The sequence below is a fragment of the Sylvia atricapilla genome, chromosome 9, assembly GCF_009819655.1.
Source record: "Sylvia atricapilla isolate bSylAtr1 chromosome 9, bSylAtr1.pri, whole genome shotgun sequence".
Taxonomy (NCBI): Eukaryota; Metazoa; Chordata; class Aves; order Passeriformes; family Sylviidae; genus Sylvia; species Sylvia atricapilla.
Window position 1 is genome coordinate 15,451,497 of NC_089148.1, and position 16,854 is coordinate 15,468,350.

Sequence of the window (16,854 nt, forward strand, 5' to 3'; positions counted from 1 at the left end):
GTCCTGAAGATCACAGCCTTTTGAGGGGGGGGAGTGTTCTGATGTCAAAAGGAGGAGGCATAAGGCATGATCCATCTGTTTTTAAAACAAGTGGGTGCATTTGCAAACACTGCTCCTTTGCACATATTAATAATGTGTTAAGACCTTGATAAGCATTTTGTACACAAAAGCACTCATTCCAAGAGAACAGAAAACAATCCACTTTCACAGAAGCAGAAAAACTAGCTTTGTGCTACTTCCTGCGCAGGCAACATCTCCACGTTGTCACTTGCAGACGCTACGGAAGAAGCTCTGCTCCAGATGTAATTCCCACCACCTTCCCTTTTCCAAGCTGCTTTTGGGAAGCTTCCTCAGTGCAAAAGTGAGTAACTTCTGCCCCACCGCACACTTTGGGAGTTTCTCTTCATTCCAGAGCACTCCAAGGTTCCAGGGAGAGGTAAGAGCCCCTTTTACATGCTCTGGAGAGGAAAAAGCGTTGCAGTCTGCACCACACTGTGGGAGGCAGATCCACCCTTCCATCAGCAGCAGTCTGGTTCTGCAAGGGAGGCTACCACCACTGCAGAAAGGACTGCTCATGCCTGTTTGGGCACTGCTGCCATCGGGTACATACTGGCATGGAGCCCTACTCAAGCACCATTTGGATCTACTTAAGCTTGCTGAAAACTTAAGGGACGGCAACAGAATTTGATAGTTTTCTTTTGTGTTACTGAGGTGTAGCCTTCCACAAGTTAGCTTAACATTCACCAAAGTCAGCATAATCATGGGAAGACTGCGCATCTAGGACATACAGGTGGACTGATGCCACATCCAAATTAACTCATGTTTTACTAATGGTAAAAAGGAAAATATCTTGCTGCCTTCTCTGGAGCTGTGCAGCCCCACCCCTTCAGCATTTACTGCACCTCTGAACTGCTTTAATCCACTAACCAGCAGAAAGCTATTAAGCTCTTCCCCTTCCCCCTGAAGTTAATTTTTTGCTGCTTCAGTGAAATGGCACCGACACCAAAATAGCATAAAGTAAGCCACAGCAACTGGGAGCACAAATGGGAAAGTAGCAGCTCCCCCTCCCTGCGCTCAGCTTTTGCCAGCTGCAGCTTAACTATTCACTGCTATTGCTCAAGAAAGTAAGTTCCAAAGAAAAGGCTTTACTGCAGAGGGCTTGCCCTATGTTAAGCAAACCGAGGACAAAGCAAACTAAGGACACAAAGTTCATGGGGTTCAAGGCAAAGCACAGGACACAAACATGAAGACATGCTGGGTCACAGCACAGGCCCTGTTAGCCCAGTAGCCTGTCTCCAACACAGCCTCTAAGCACAGCGCTGGAGAGGAGCAAGAACAGGATGAGCACATCTGCACTTCCTCCTCAGCACATCACTGCCCTTCAATACTTTCACTGGAAGAGATTTTCTTACACTTGCATTTGCCCACCGAGTATATAAAGGTCCCCAGAAGACCTTTTCCAAGAGTTCTCCAGGCTGTTTTGGTTTAGGGTGAATTTGGGAGGAAACTTTTGAATGGGGTTTTTTTTTTTTGAGAGTAAATTTAAATGGATTTTTTTTCAGCCAGTCTGGGAAAAGAATATTTTCGGAGAAATTGGAAAAAACTCTTTATTTGATAAACAAAATGCTTACAAGCATAAGGAATGAATTATATGAAACAATAAAGATTCTTGATGCTCTGAGGAGAGACGACAAAACTGAGAGAAGATTTTGCTGTGAGTTAGCTTAGCTCTTTTAGGTTTTGATTAGTTTTAGGTTTTTTGGCACTGGACAATGTGGAGGTTTAGGCCCCGGTGGGCCACAGGTGTTATCTTTTTGGTGCTTTTTGGGGTTTTTTAGTTTAGAGCAGGTTTAAATAGCTTTAAGAAAAGGGGGGGGAAAAAAGTTTAGGAAGTTTTTTGCTTTAGCTAGTTACACTAATTAAAAGCAAAAAAAAAGCTTTCTCTCTGGCCACTGTCTGTACCTCTTACGAACACAACAGAGTCCAGAGCAAAGAATGTGTAGGAGTGAACCCTTTTTTCTCAAAACAAACTGCGTGTTTCTTCTTTTTCTGCTTTGCTCTCAGAACCAGTCTTAAAGGTACAGAATACAACATACAGTATACACAGAACAGATGATTGGAGATACAAGCATCATAGTCACTCTAGGACAGGCTTACCTGCCTGAATGCAGAATGTTCTAGGTGCATGCAGAATGACTTCCTCCTGCCGGGATGAATCTGACTCCTTCAGAGTTTATCTGACTTTTTCTTGGCTCTTACACACTGGCAGATGAAATAGCCAAACTCTCTTCAAGCCAGTCACAATGTCATGGACCTCTGACATCATTCCTCAACCACACCTTTCCCAGTCACATGGAAGTCATTCCAGGTCTCTAACTACTGGTACCACTTTGCCCACAGCTCCTCTAGCTGCCCTGTATCTCGATATGAAAGAGGGATAAAACAGTATCTAACGCATGGACAAGCCACAGATTTAGACAAGGCATAATAATGCTCCGCATCTTGTTCTTTACTTTTTTCACAGCATTTCATAGGATTTGATAAGAACAGAGCTGATGACTTGACAGAAGTACTGTGGGTCTCAAGTTCCCATGAGCACTGACAGTTAACCTGGAGTCCATCACTTTGTACAAGAAATTCAGTTTCCTGCTACCAGTGCAAATTTCACATCTATCTATAACAAATGCAGATACCTCATACTTGACTTTTAAGCAGTATCCGGAATCTAGGAAGGCTGTCATAAATTCTTTGAGTTAAAATCTCCAAGTTATAAAGAGATAACTTTATAAATCACTGAAAAACAGACAGCAATAATAAGAAATCTACTTGGGACAAAAAGCTGCTGAAGCACTCATCTGCAGTGAGCATGCAGGACAGAGATGTCCTACAAATGGGACAGCACATGTAACAAGGAGTTCCTTTAGGCTTTGATCTGCTAGTTATTTGAAACCACGCAATGGCTGACTGAAAAAGGTACAAGATCCCAAAGGAATCAGATTCCCTGCTTCTCTTGCAGCAAGCTTCTAAAGTTCCCTTTTTATAACCACCTTCACCAAAATAAATAAATCACTTCTAAGTTAAATTAAAAAAAAAGTAAACCAAGGCATTTCCACACAATTCCTTTCATGTCTTTCCACTGCCTCATCTACAGTCACATGCTCAGTCCTGACCTTTCCAGATTCTCCTCTCTGCCTCACCACACTTATTCAGACTATCAAATTCATTTAGTGAAACCATCCTATCCTTTCACACTTGACTCTTTTCACAGACAAGCAGTTCATTTTCATGCAGACCCACTTTTAACTTCAAAAGGTTGCTTTGTATCTCAGCTTCTGATGTCCCTTGTTTAAAACACTTTCAAATAAGGATCTGAAAAGGGTTGTAGCTGGGAACCCTCAGTTGCGTCTCTGTCCCTCCTCAAAAAAGAAAAAAAACCCACTATTAAACAAAGTGAGATGCCATGCGTCCATCCAGGATTTCTGTAACTTGTCAACAGCTCTCACAGTTCACCCATGCACATCCAAGGTCACAGCCAGAGCTCAGGAAACTGAGCCCACAGCTGTGGTGGGCCTGCATCAGTCTCCTGAAGCTACCTTCACCTTCAGTGACACTTGCTTTGCCTTAGGCCTCATTCCTTTCCACTTATCCACAGCTGGTCAGAACCAGCCAACCCTTCTGAGCAGTGTCAGGAGGCAGTGACAACCTGACAGACACCTGGTGTCACCCCCTCCGACCAAGGCAAGAGCACCAACCCATATCACACCATTAGTGGAGGAAGCCACCCTGCAAACACATCTGCTCCTCATGCTAATGCACACAAAAAACAGCACTGCAAAACCGGCCTGTGCAAGTTATTTCACACCACGCCAAATAATTCTGCTTTCCTCTCCGATGGCTCAACTGCATTGCCCCAGCTGGGCACTGCTCCCCTCTAATAACAGCACCCAACACCCTCCACATAACTGATACCAAACCATGAACACTTTGGTCCATAAAGAGCACTTTTTACCTATTCTGAGATGCTTCAGCAATCATGCAAAAACGATTTAATTAACAAGATTATATGCAAACTCATAAAGCAATTAGGTGAAAAGACAGGGCATAAACTTTGCCAAACTTACATCTTTTAAGCACACCTAGAAACTACATTTGTGTTGCAGCAAACTACTATAAAAACTAATGCACTGGCTCTATTAATCAAAGCATTTTTCACTTCGAGACCAAAAATACAGGAGAATACTTGTTCATAGCTCATTTCAGAACCATTTTCCATTTAAAATATTTATAACTCAGTAATTTCAGGTGAGAAAACCATACTGAAAAGAGCAGTACATTACACTACATTTCTGATTAATTTCCCTGTGAAACATTCAAGTCTCCAAAAATCTGACTTTTAAGTTAATTATGCACAATTTGGACACTCCAAAGTCAGGAATTCAGAGCTGAATCCCGTCTAGTCACTCACAAAACCTTTATAATGAAAACACATTATAATCATACTCTTTTCTTGCTAGAACAGACAAAAAGGCACTATCATAATTTTTAAAACCACATTTGAATCCCAATGGGGTTTGTTTGGGTTTTTTTGTAGTAGGTTTTTCTCCCATAGACTTATTAGACATATTTCTATCAGAACACCTTCAGCAATGCATCCAGAAATGCACTGAGTTAAAATGCAGCTGTTTCCTACTTACTTTCCTCATATTTTAAGCACAGGAATTTTACCTAGCTCTAATACAGAGAATTACCACAGATCTTTAGAAAAAGGGGAAGACTGAGTGCTTCAGCATAAACATCTGCTCCCATCCCCTTGAATCTAAATGGAAACACAATGATTAAAAGCGTAACCGATTTTAAATAAATTTTACTTCCTTACATTAGACACTGCATCAAAACCACAGCAGTTAAAAAGTCAAACAATTTTCCAGCTGGCTGCTACATACATTGAAAAACAAGACCAGTTCAAGATAATAACATCTCCTTTGTATTAAAATACCGGTCAAGCTGCTGACAAGGAGACAAATGAGTTTTTAAACCATTAGTATACACTCACATAAAATTAAAAACAGTTCCATGGAAGGAAATTTGGATAACCGTGATACGCCTCTTCTAGCACAATAATTCCCTTTGATTTTTTGAGAAGTTATTAAAATTGGACTATCTCAGCATGCTGGAAATTCATTTATCCACTATTACAGTATACAGTTAATGCAGGAGATTAGATTAGGTTTTGACAAGTCTTTAACACTTCTCAGGGCAGCACTGCTATTTCTGCCTAGGTTGGTAACTTTATCTACCAGCTAACCTTTACGGTGTTGACAATGTGCAATTAACAATTCTTTTCCTTGCCCCTGATTCCCATCCCACTGCAGATGCTGCTGCTGCAGTGACACATATCCCAGCTCCACTTGGCAGCCTGGTCCAGCAACAGCCCCAAAAGCACCTGCCATGCCCCCACACATGGCTCCCTTTCAAAATCTCACAAGACTTGGCAACGGCAGCAAAACAGAGCAGCCTCGAAATGGAGGAGGCCGTCACCTAATGAAACATGACTAACAGGACTGCTGACTGTCCAAATATTTAACTGCTCTCCAATGCTGCAGGTCAGATGGGTTAATCAAATAAACTTGCATATCCGGAGGGATTGCCCATTATTTGTGTTTTCTTAAAGTCCTCACCTGACTTCAGACTCTTGAAAAACTACCAGGCTGTAAGCAACTGTGAATATCTGCACATAAAACCTAACAAAGAGACACCATCATGAGCTGAAAACATGCAAAAGTTCTTTAAAAAAAAAAAAAAAGGCAGTTTTGCTGAATAATATGACAACTCTCTTCAGCACACAAAAGCAGCACATGCTGATGGGAGCTGACAACACCTACACTAGGTACCTGGAAATATAACCCATGTCACAGCACACAACTGCACTGCAAGTGGGATTCCAACACACATCTCTCCTAGACTTAACCATTAAAACTCAACAGAACAAAAAACCACCAATATGGACAGGCAAAGCAGATGCAAAGTGTTTTCAGTGTATGACAATGGAAATGAAAATAAATCTAGGATTAAGATATAGCTTAGTTTCACTGATTTCTAATAGCACTTGTCTCCATTCAACAAGAATTTATGCACCATTTCAACCTGATAAGAATTTAATTTTAGGTAATAAAGCTTTACAAATTGAATTCAAAGGGGAAAAAAACCCCAGCATTTCCCAGACTTCAACTAAAGGAACAGGGAAAGTTGTCACTATAAAAGTAGAGCTAACACGCAACCTCTGGATACAGTGGCACTAGCAAGCAGCTATAATAAAAATCAATATTAATTCCACACACCTCTGTTTTGAAAATATAGCAATGAAATTCCCTCACACCCACCTGCCAAACAGATACAACTCAGACCAACTTCGTCAAAGAAGATTTTTAAAGTCTTTCTACGGGCATGTAATGGATTCCAAGACTGAACGCGCACTGAATGTTCAGTGAACCAAATAATTTTTAATAGATTCCTCAGGGGTGGTTTTTTTATATTTTTTAAATCGCTCTAAGACCTTGGAATGACAACCTGATTCAGAGGCAAAGAAAGGCTGTTCATGGGGTGGGGTATTGTGTTTCTTCTGGGTTTTTTCTGGAAGGATAACAGTCATGTCTGTTATGTGCACTTACTATGTACTTCAGAAATGCCTTCATTTCTACAAACTTTTAACTATTTTAATTGCTTCTGAAAGCTCATACTGAGGAATTTTACAGTTCCTCCCTGCAGAAACAGTACACAGCAAGTATAGAAAGTTGATCTAAAGTTGATGTAACAGAAAGGTGGGAGGAACTGAAAGCTGGAATGAGGCAGCTCACCTCCTTCAGCCACAGTTGCAAAGAGGTAGGTGATGAACAGCAGTAACAAAACCATCAGGCCCATATATAAAAAAACCCAAATGTAGCACAAATTAGTTCAGTTTTCACATTTCAGATTAATGCCCTTCCCCTCCTCAGGCCCCCCAAACTAATGCCCACCTTAACAGCAAGGCCCCTACGACACGATGGCCAGTTCAGCACAACAAGCAACCATCCCTTGGAAGAGGGAATTTTCCCAGCTGTATGATGAAGTACGCAGGAAAACAAGACAAGGAGCCTCGAGCACTGCCGTTGTTAGTGCGATTTCAGCGGGATTAGGGAGAGCACGATGGAGGAAAAGCCTCAGACAATGAGTCCTTTCATACACCAGAAACAAAAACTACCGTTAATCGCACCCGCGATTCAGTTTCTTCCACTAATTCCTAATCAGACATCAACAAATAAAGCAAAACACTCATTCTTGTTTGAATTCTATGAAATAAAAACAAATGAAAGGAAGTGATCAGCCCGTGCTGTAAAAATGTCGTTGCCTCTCCACCTCCTGATGGACAGGGAGCTGAGACAGGCATGAATGGTTGGGAAAGGAGCTTTTCCTTGAAGCCGCTCCATAGGGAAGTCCAGAGTAGAAGGCTGCTGCATTAACAAGCAGGAGAAACTTCAAAAACCAAGAGAAAAACTCAGCCAAAACGCTCCTCTGTACAAAAAAAAAAGTCCCTTCAACCATAGTCATTAGAAGAAAACATCTGGTGCACCACTTCGATTTTCTACATTAGTCACTGGACAGAAACAAAGCATCTTCTTTTTTTTTTCCCAAAAGCAGCAAATAATCACAAATCCACTTCTACACATAACCTATCATTTATCACCTCATCAGTGACTGCTTGAGCCTGACAAAATTAAACACTCAAGTCAGGCGTTTCTGTTAAAAGCAATAATTACATCGTTACTACAATATACAATAAAAATATAAACAAATCTGCCTGGCAATATTTTTATGCACTCTCACTGAAATATCACTAGACTCTAAACAGGCAACATTATAATAACAAAGAAAAAAAGAAAAAAAAGAAAACACACCACAACCCCACCAAAAAAATCCACTTTCACTGAAGTACAGCTAATTCCAAAATACAACTTTACCTGCAGGCAAAACACATAAATGATTAGCATTACAGTGTTTATTTTAATTACACTGTGCAACAAAAATCCAAGAGCCTGATAATTCTCTTCAGATACTAAGGTGGCAAATATTCCAGAGTTTATATTCCACTTAGAACCTACACAGTTATGTCAGCCCATCCTATCATTCAAATGCCAAGGCCAGAACGTCTGCATTTCTTGTTGCATCTAAAACCAACACCCAAGTATCAGCTCAAAGAAAACCATGGGGGAAAAAAAAAATAAAAAGGCAAAACAGGAGGTCAGGAGATCCTTCACCTGCTCATTATAGACAACATTTAAGAGCATCAAAAATTCACTGGTCTTCAAAGCTCAACTCTTCAAAGTTTAATAGGGAAAAAAAAATACACGTCTTTAATTCACGCTTACATTTATAAATGCTTTCCAGCAACATAACTGCTGTGTAATGTATTCTTTAACACTGTACAACTCATGGTGCCTGCCCTGAACATCAGTGATCTAAGCAAACAAAACACAATTCATGATTTCTAGTGTGCTAAGGATGTTTTTCGTCACTGCAGTCAAGCTGCTGATCCCAGCAATTCTACGTAAGTCATTTTAAAACAAACGTCTGCCCATCCACCTTGATGGTTCTAGCCAAGGAAGAAGCCTTTGATCACTCTTCAGCAAAATACTGCTGCGTCTTTAAGGATGCCCGGCTTTCTGACAGCAGGATGGGGGATCACTAGAAGAGCATGACAGCCAGCTGCCATGCAACGCTTCACAAGTCTTCCTTTTTATAATTAATTATGCTCCTTATTTCTTCCACAGGCATAAGAAAGACACGGGCATGGAGGTAAGTTGTAGCAGCACACTTTATTATTACCTTGTTTACAAAGCAGCTGCTTCAGGTATGAGCCAAGGTAGGAGCCAAGCACAGCGACCAGCAGTATCAGCCTGCTCCCTGAGAGTGCTGGGGTTTTATTTGGAGGTGCACACGCTGCACCTTCTGTGGATTTCTCCTGGGCACAGGTGAGAGGTGCCCCGGTCAGCACAGCCTCAGCCAGCCGGGGAAATCAGCAGCAAAGAAGGCAAAGCAAAGCGAGATGTTCGCTGCCAGGACGAGGCAACACCTCCGTGCTAAGGACAGCACCAGTGGGGGCAATGAGAGCCCACACTCGCTTCAGTCTCATCCAAAATCCAGCTGCGAGTAACAGAGAGTTACACTTTGCACCCACCCAAAAACAGCTGCTGAAATCACAGCCATGCTACAGGCTTCTGCAAGCTCTCCCTGTCTTGGCCTGGCTGAGTGAAGCAGGATCCAGCATTTACTGATCCGTGTTAAAATGAGCCCTCTGCAACAGGACAGACCCCAGGAAATTAGGCTAATTGACAGTCTATTCTAAAATGCCTTTTTTTTTTTCCCAAGCCAGAAGGCCTCAAATGAGTACATTACCTTAACCAAAAGCATAAAGTTTAGTTTTACAGGATCCAGACATCGCAGGATTCAGAAAAAACACAAACCAACAAGAAGTGTTAGCCAGACTCCCATTGCAGAACTACACTAAAGGAGAAAAACTTTCCTGCAAAAGTTTATTATCCTACCTCTGTGTCAAGAGGCAGAATTGAAGCAATAACAAAAAGCGTAAAATCTGCTGAAATACTTGTGTCCCCAAGTGTAATTCTTCAATTTTTCGTATCTGCGTTTTATTAATGGGAAGCTACTCATGAACAAGGCTATAGCAAGGAGAGAGTCAATATCTAAAATTCATGTTAAAAATACATGCTTCATCCTGAGGTTAAGTACAAGTTTACAACTACTTTTTTTTACCACATAACACAGGCGTTAGCATACACAGACTGTAAAGGAATTTTGGTGGTGCCAAAGCAGTCTCAACAAAACCACTGAGAATATATATTACAAAATTAATTCCACACCTTCTAGTTCATAGGTTTAAGAGGCCAATTTTCTTTGTTTATGATAATTGCGTTTCATATTTCACTGAACTTTGACATGATAAATGTATTATTGGATTTTGTGTGCATCTTGTAGTCAATTTGTGTAATCTTGCAAATTTTGTAGTACAAGTAGTTAAAATACAATGGACAGTACATTCATAAATCACAGATTTTTCCTTAAGGTAAGGGAATTATTATTGATTCTGCAACAACTAAACCTTTGATCAAATTTGGTGAAACAAATGTTACTTAATAAGATATAAACGAACATAACTCCTTTGCATTTGAAGAAAACAGTAGTTTGTAAAAAGGAAAAAACTCTATCTAAAAACAAGGTCACTTTTTTCTCTTTTGCCCCCATCTCACATCTTTGGAGTATGTAACATGTCAACACATTCTTAACTCACTGTCCCCAAAAGGCTTCTTTGCCACTTCTGTGGTTATTCTTCAAGACAAAAGACCAGAAGCACAGTATTTGCCAGGTAAAATACATATTTTTTAAAAAAATATGCAGATTAAAATCTAGACGCTGGACGAGCCTTTTTCATACTTCTCAGATCTATTTTATCTTCCTAATTAACCATCCTATCAAAATACACCTAGGGAGAAAAAAAATCTAACATATCGATATAACAATTACCAAAACTCCTCCTGAGAAACAGATGCAGATCATCCTCCGAAACACTGTAAGGTCTAATTTTGTGAGGAAATCCAACAGAAGAATCAAGTACCATCCCATGAATAACTTCCTGCTCCTACAGAGAGAAAAGATATTACAAAGCTCAAGTGCCTGGCTGCCTTCAGCAGCAAGGATGACACATGAGAGAAGAATCCGTACACAGGAGGGATAGAAAAGCAACCCTGCTCTGTGGATCTCATAAAATAGAACAGATGTTATTCTTTGTATACACACATGCAATTCAGTGTTAAACACAGCACCTGTAGGAGGAAAAAAAAAAATGAAGAGGCCTATGAAGCCAGTAAATAATTCCTCACCATGGTCAAGCACATGCATGCTTTGTTTGGTTTCGAGTGATGACCAGATTTCCAGCACTGCTTTTGAAAGAACAATGCCACATGCCTGGCTTTCATGTTTTTTCTCCTTTCAATTTCATGTGACAACTCTAAACTATAAACTTCTTGTGCCAACCTAAATAATTCCTCTTTCTCAGTAATACTGGAAGAAAGTACTTACCCACTTGCCAGCTGCAGCTGAAATTTTGTGCCAAGAAATAAATGTTATTTGGACAGGTAAACTGGAAGCTTGTACTCCTGCTAAAGGACAAGAATAAGAATGGGACCATCCTATTCCTCCCCAGATTAATGGTATTGCTCTATTTCAGCTACACAGTAGATTGCACTTGATTAAAGTGCCCAAACAGAGCTTCCTCTGAGTACAGTGCCCAGATATTAGGAGATACTTTTGTCAATTTTGATCTCAATCACGCTTTTTATAAACATGGCTTCCATCCTCTGCTCCAAAACCACTAACTTATCTCTGCATTTCCCATCTTTAGAATAAAGTTCTCAGATAATAGAGTCTTTGAAGGAGCAAGACCTGTTTCACCCTTTTTTTCTGCTAAGGCGCAGGTGTATAAACATTGCGTGCACACTGACATTAAATAGCAAGTGCTCCAGCTTCCCCTGTTAGGCCTCCTTGCACAGTCTCAGGAGACTTCGACCTTCCTACAGACAGCAAACACTTGCAGGCACTGGTCACCAAGCTCTCATGATCAACACAAGGCAAAGACCACGGCGTCTTTCCCAGCGCCCAGAAAGACGATGATTAACAGAAGCAGAAGGGAAAGCAGAAGGCTTTGTGGCAGAATGGCTAAATCAGAAATTAAAAGAAGAGACCGTGAACAGTTTAAAGTCATCTATCTAGGGCCAAGTCAATACTGGGTTTCTCTTCCTCGTAGTGTAGAGTGGTTATTGGGATCCTTTGCAGGCTGGGATTCCTCAGACGCTTCATCAGGCACGCCAGCATCCACAGGCGACACACACACCTGTGTGACATACACACACACACACACCTGTGTGACACACACACACACCTGTGTGACACACACACACACCTGTGTGACACACACACACACACACCCCTGTGTGACACACACACACACACACACACACCCCTGTGTGACACACACACACACACACACACACACCTGTGTGACACACACACACACACACACCTGTGTGACACACAGCCTAGCAGCACACGACCCACCCCGATAGCTACACTTCACTCCTCCTTGTCCTCCTCCCAGCTCACAAAGGCTTCACAAGTACAAGATGTTACTGCCTGTTAAGGTGTTCTGGTGTTTTAGGGGGGCTCTCCAAAGCTCTGTCAAGCTTCTCACAATGACAGTGTCAAAGGCATGAACAAAACTTGTGTTGTTGCAGTGAAAAGTGGCCTGTTCTTCTTTAACCTACAATCATGGGCCCCTTTCCCATGCTAACCATTATAACATTTTCATTTTGGCAGTGACCTGAATTTTATGTTCACAAAAATGCTGCCAAAATGCCAGTTAAAAAATTCACCTAATATGAGTCTGTAAAGGTGAGCATGTATACTGCTAAAAAGCCAAGTACTCCGTCCCATACAAAACAAAAATAAAACCAATGTTAGTAAATGCACATAAACAAATGATGATGCGGTACATTAAAAGAAATATATGTCTCAAAATAAGCATTAATACTCTGAAATTCATTTTAATGTTAGAGTACAGAGTTACATCTATCACCTTCACAAATAGAGCCAGCAGTGCTTGTTCCCCTTGCTCATTAAAGCTCTACAACTGGTACCTCCTGTATGCCCACATGCACCATTTCATTAAGCTCACTTGACATTAGATGAAGAAAGAGTACAAGAAAATTGCATATTCCCTGCCTAAAGTAAACTTGTCATTTAAACCTTGTGTATAGATAGAATTTGATATAGCACTGGTGAGTGAGTCATTCGTCAGTTTTAGAGTTTGTACGACAGTATTCTTACATATGTTTTGCAATACTTTCCAGTTCGCTACCACCCCATGTAATTACAAGTTTTTACTGGAAAGGAAGCATATATTTTGGGTTTGAGCACTGCACTAAAATCTGTGGAATCAACGCTTACTTTTATGGTCAGATTTTGAGCAGAAGTAAATCCGCAGAAGGAACCCTGACATACTGTATGAAAGCTGAAAGTCAAAGCATTGCTTTTAAAGGAGGGCAAGCAATGATGGAGAGCATCACAAGTATTTCTCAATGAATTACTCCAAACATAAACATAAGCAAGTCTCCTGTCAGTTTCCTTCAAAAGCTGTTTCTTAGCTATGTAAGTTAAAACTGCATTCATTCAGAACACTATATAAAACAGCCAGTAGCTACTATAGGTGCTTTACTTGAAAGTAATAGTACAGATGATTTCACATCCTTCTGCACTGGGGCAAGATACCACATTAAAAATTTTCCCTACTGTCTTACCTTCACCTTTTAAGTTGCAAAACACACATGAGTAATTCAACTCAACCGTGGTTTCTAAGAAGCACTAAAAAAACACTGAAACAGGAAGATTTGTCCTGATTAATACTGCTAACAAGATCAGCTCAGACTATCATGTGGTGGCATCCAGCTCACTCCAGTGCTTCACAAGAAAGTTTGCAATTCTTCAACAGGCACATGTCCCACTCCTAATTTCCACACAGACACAGATTTACCATTCAGGTAAACATCTACAGTCTCTTAAAGCTGGTTTTTATTAGTATTCCTTTCCACTATCTAAATTCACATCAAATGGATCTACTGAATTGTACATCTCCTGCTATCTGATAAAAAGCTGGAGAGAAAAAGCACCCTTTGCCCAATTAGAGTCACCTGGTTAAGATTCAAGAATGGGCAGCAACAACTCGGGTTTTTTTTCCTCCCAAGTGCATATACTATGACCTACAAGAAACATTTTCTACTAAAAAGTAATGCTTAAATGGAGATCTATGGCTGAACATTATCACAAGGATTGCACTTACTTGACAGTCTGCTATTAGCCAACTCCATTATCGCTATTTGCAGTTTTTAAATGTACAGATTCAGAAGTAACTGTACAAAGCCTCCATTACAAGTGGATTTATGGAAAGCCACAGCAATAATCATCTTCATTAGGCATATCTTCCCACAGCCCTGCATTATGTGGACACAAAGAGGAAAACATTTCTTCTCCGTTACCCACAAGCTTAGATCTTTCTCTTTATAATCACAAGCTTTGACTGTTTTCTCTGCTTTTGCCAATGACAATTATCACATATTACCAAAAGCAGGACTTAGTTTAAAAAAATAAAATTAAAAATACCTGCATACCTCTCAACCCACAACCAATATACAACGTAGGATGGCTTCTACTTTGATTTTCTAGAAACTGACAATTTCTCGGGCAACATGAATGAGAATAAAATGTTGTCTGTGGCTTCTAGTATTTTGCTAATGGCCCCAACCAGTATGCAGCCAAGACAGGCATGGACATGCTCATGTAAAAAAAAAAAAAAAAAAGGCTGATGGCAATATTTGTAACTAAACTGTATATAAAAAGCTCTTGATCTGAAGTTATGCGTTAACTTTTTGGATATAAGCTGTTTTAACCCCTTCACATATGTGGTCATGTTTTATACTATTTCAAAAGCTAGACGTAGGCTAAGAAACTTGCACATTAAGATGGTTGGTTAAAGGCAGCAAATAAGAACTTAAATAATTCAACACTGTCACCCACCACACATTCAGACACAAACTGGCTGCTTTGCCACACAGATTTTACTCTTTGCTTTCGAAGTTCAGATTGCTGATCATGCGCTTCACAGTACGGATATCTATCACTCCTACGTCCTCAGTCTCACAGCAAACCAACACAGAAGAAATAATAAAATCAGGATTAAAGTACACTTGTTCCTTCCATAAAACCAACCTCGTGAGCCACGCATTTCCTGCATTATCATAATGAATGCAATGGACTCGATTTAAAAATCTGTTTTCAAAGCCTAACTGGCAGTCTTGGAACAATCACCCAGCAACCAGACACGGAGATAAGTCATTTGCAGCACAGGACCTTAGTAATCTTAAATTAAATTTGTCATTTCCCTAGCGTTTACCTTGAAAAATAAACAAAGGTGGTTACAGACGCAGCATAAGGAAACTCTATTTGCTCACTGTCCCTGCACAAGTTAGCTGCCTTCAGAGATCTCTAAACCAACAAATATTCAACTGAAGCTTTGATTATCCAGTTATCGTCAGCCCAAATCACTTTTTACAGCTCAGTTCTAAACTTGACAAGAGAATATTGTATTTGATACTGACAATACGGCTTTATTTGGTTACACGCGAAATAAACACGAAACTCCAAAACGCTTCAGGACAGCTGCCCCAGTCAGTCTCCTGGAAACAGACCACATCTTTTCCCACACAAGAGGTTCGCGGGAACAGACCTTTAACAGCGCGGAAATACTTTCTTTCATTGAATTTAATTTACGCCAGCTATTTGAAATGCTTGAAGTTGGGTCTGAACGGTTTGCGGGTGCAGAAACCACGGCGAAGGCAAACGCACCCGCCCACCGCCCTCGCCTCCCGCTGGCCCCGGGCCGCCGGCGCCCACCCCGCGCCGCTCCAGGCGAGCCCGCCCGCCGCCGGGCGTCCCGCGGGGGAACACCGCCCGCCCCACGGCACCCCCGGCCGGGCAGGCGGCACAACAGGTTGCGGAGGCGGCTGCGGGGCAGGAGCCGGCCCCGCGGAAGCTGCGGCCGCACTCCCCGGGGAGGGCGAAGGCGGGGAGACCGGGATGAACACCGCCACGCCGGCCCGGGGAGCTGGCATCCCAGGAGCAGCGGCGGAGCTCCTGCCCGCTCCCGCCGGGGGCCCTTTGTTCTCGCCACCCAAGACGCCGCCGCCCGGCAGCCCCGCGCTCTCCCAGGCGGCGGCTCGCCCCACCGGGGGGAAAGGCGCGGTCCGTCGCCCCCCGCTGCAGCGCCCTCCCTCGCTCCCTCCTCCCGCCGTAGAAACGGCCGGCGCCGGCCGCGGGAAGCGCTTCGGGCCGCCGCCGATCGCCCCGCGCCTCGCACACGGCACGGGCACCCCGCCCGGGACGCCCCGCAGCGCTCAGCGCCGCGCCCCGCGGGACGCGACCCCTCTACCCCGAGCCCACCGCCAGCGGTCCGCCCGCACGGGCTGCCCCGAGCGCCGCAGCCCGCCCGGGAAGGTCACGCCGCGGCGGCAATCCCCGCGCCCCCGGCACCGCGGCGCCGGCAGGTGCCTCGCCGCCCCCCGCCGACCCGGGGAGGCTCCGCGGGGCTCAGCCGCTGGCCGCCGGAAAACCGCGTGGCGGCCCCGGCGGACGGTAGGGGGGCTCCGGTACCGCACGGCGGCCCCCACGGGGCACCCGGGGCGGCGGCGGGGCCATCGCTCGGGGGCCGCGATCCGCGGGGCTCAACAGGCGGCGGAGTTTGGCGGCTCCCGGAGAGACGATCCCGCCGCGTCGGAAGCCGGACGCGGGGCTGAGGAGGGCGAAGCGACGCGGCCGAACCACTTACCGGGGCTCCGGGGCTCCACCGTCCGCATGCTGCCTCCGGGCGCCGCGCGAGAACCCGCTCCGCTCCCCGCCGGCAGCTCCGCTCCGCTCGCTCCTTCAGCCGCCGCCGCCGCGCGGGACCGCGCTCCGCGCGCGCCGCCGCCAGCCCGCCCACGCCGGGGCCGCGCGCCGCTCCCGCCCCGCCGCCAGCCCAGCCCAGCCCAGCCCAGCCCGCCCCGCCGCCGCCGCCACCTGCCGCCCGCGGGCTCACCTGGGCTGCGCTGCGCCGGGCCCCCGCTGCCGCGCTGGGCCCCGCGGCGAGGCGAGGCGCTGCTGCCGGCCGAGTCCTGCTCCGCTCTACCGCGGCCTGCGCTGCGCTGCCGCCCGCCTTGCCCG

At 43.9% G+C, this 16,854-nt stretch overlaps 1 protein-coding gene across 9 annotated transcripts in view; it reads right to left on the bottom strand.

Moving 5' to 3' along the window:
* PTPRF (protein tyrosine phosphatase receptor type F) overlaps positions 1-16,567 on the bottom strand; it is a 376,474-nt gene extending 359,907 nt beyond the window's left edge. For 7 of the 9 annotated variants that reach the window (XM_066325048.1, XM_066325045.1, XM_066325044.1 and 4 more), the window contains exon 1: positions 16,481-16,567. The gene's annotated coding sequence lies outside the window, so the exon portion shown is untranslated. The remainder of the gene's footprint in view (positions 1-16,480) is intronic. The other 2 variants (XM_066325049.1, XM_066325046.1) reach the window with 1 other exon arrangement.
* Between the last annotated feature and the right edge of the window lie 287 nt (positions 16,568-16,854).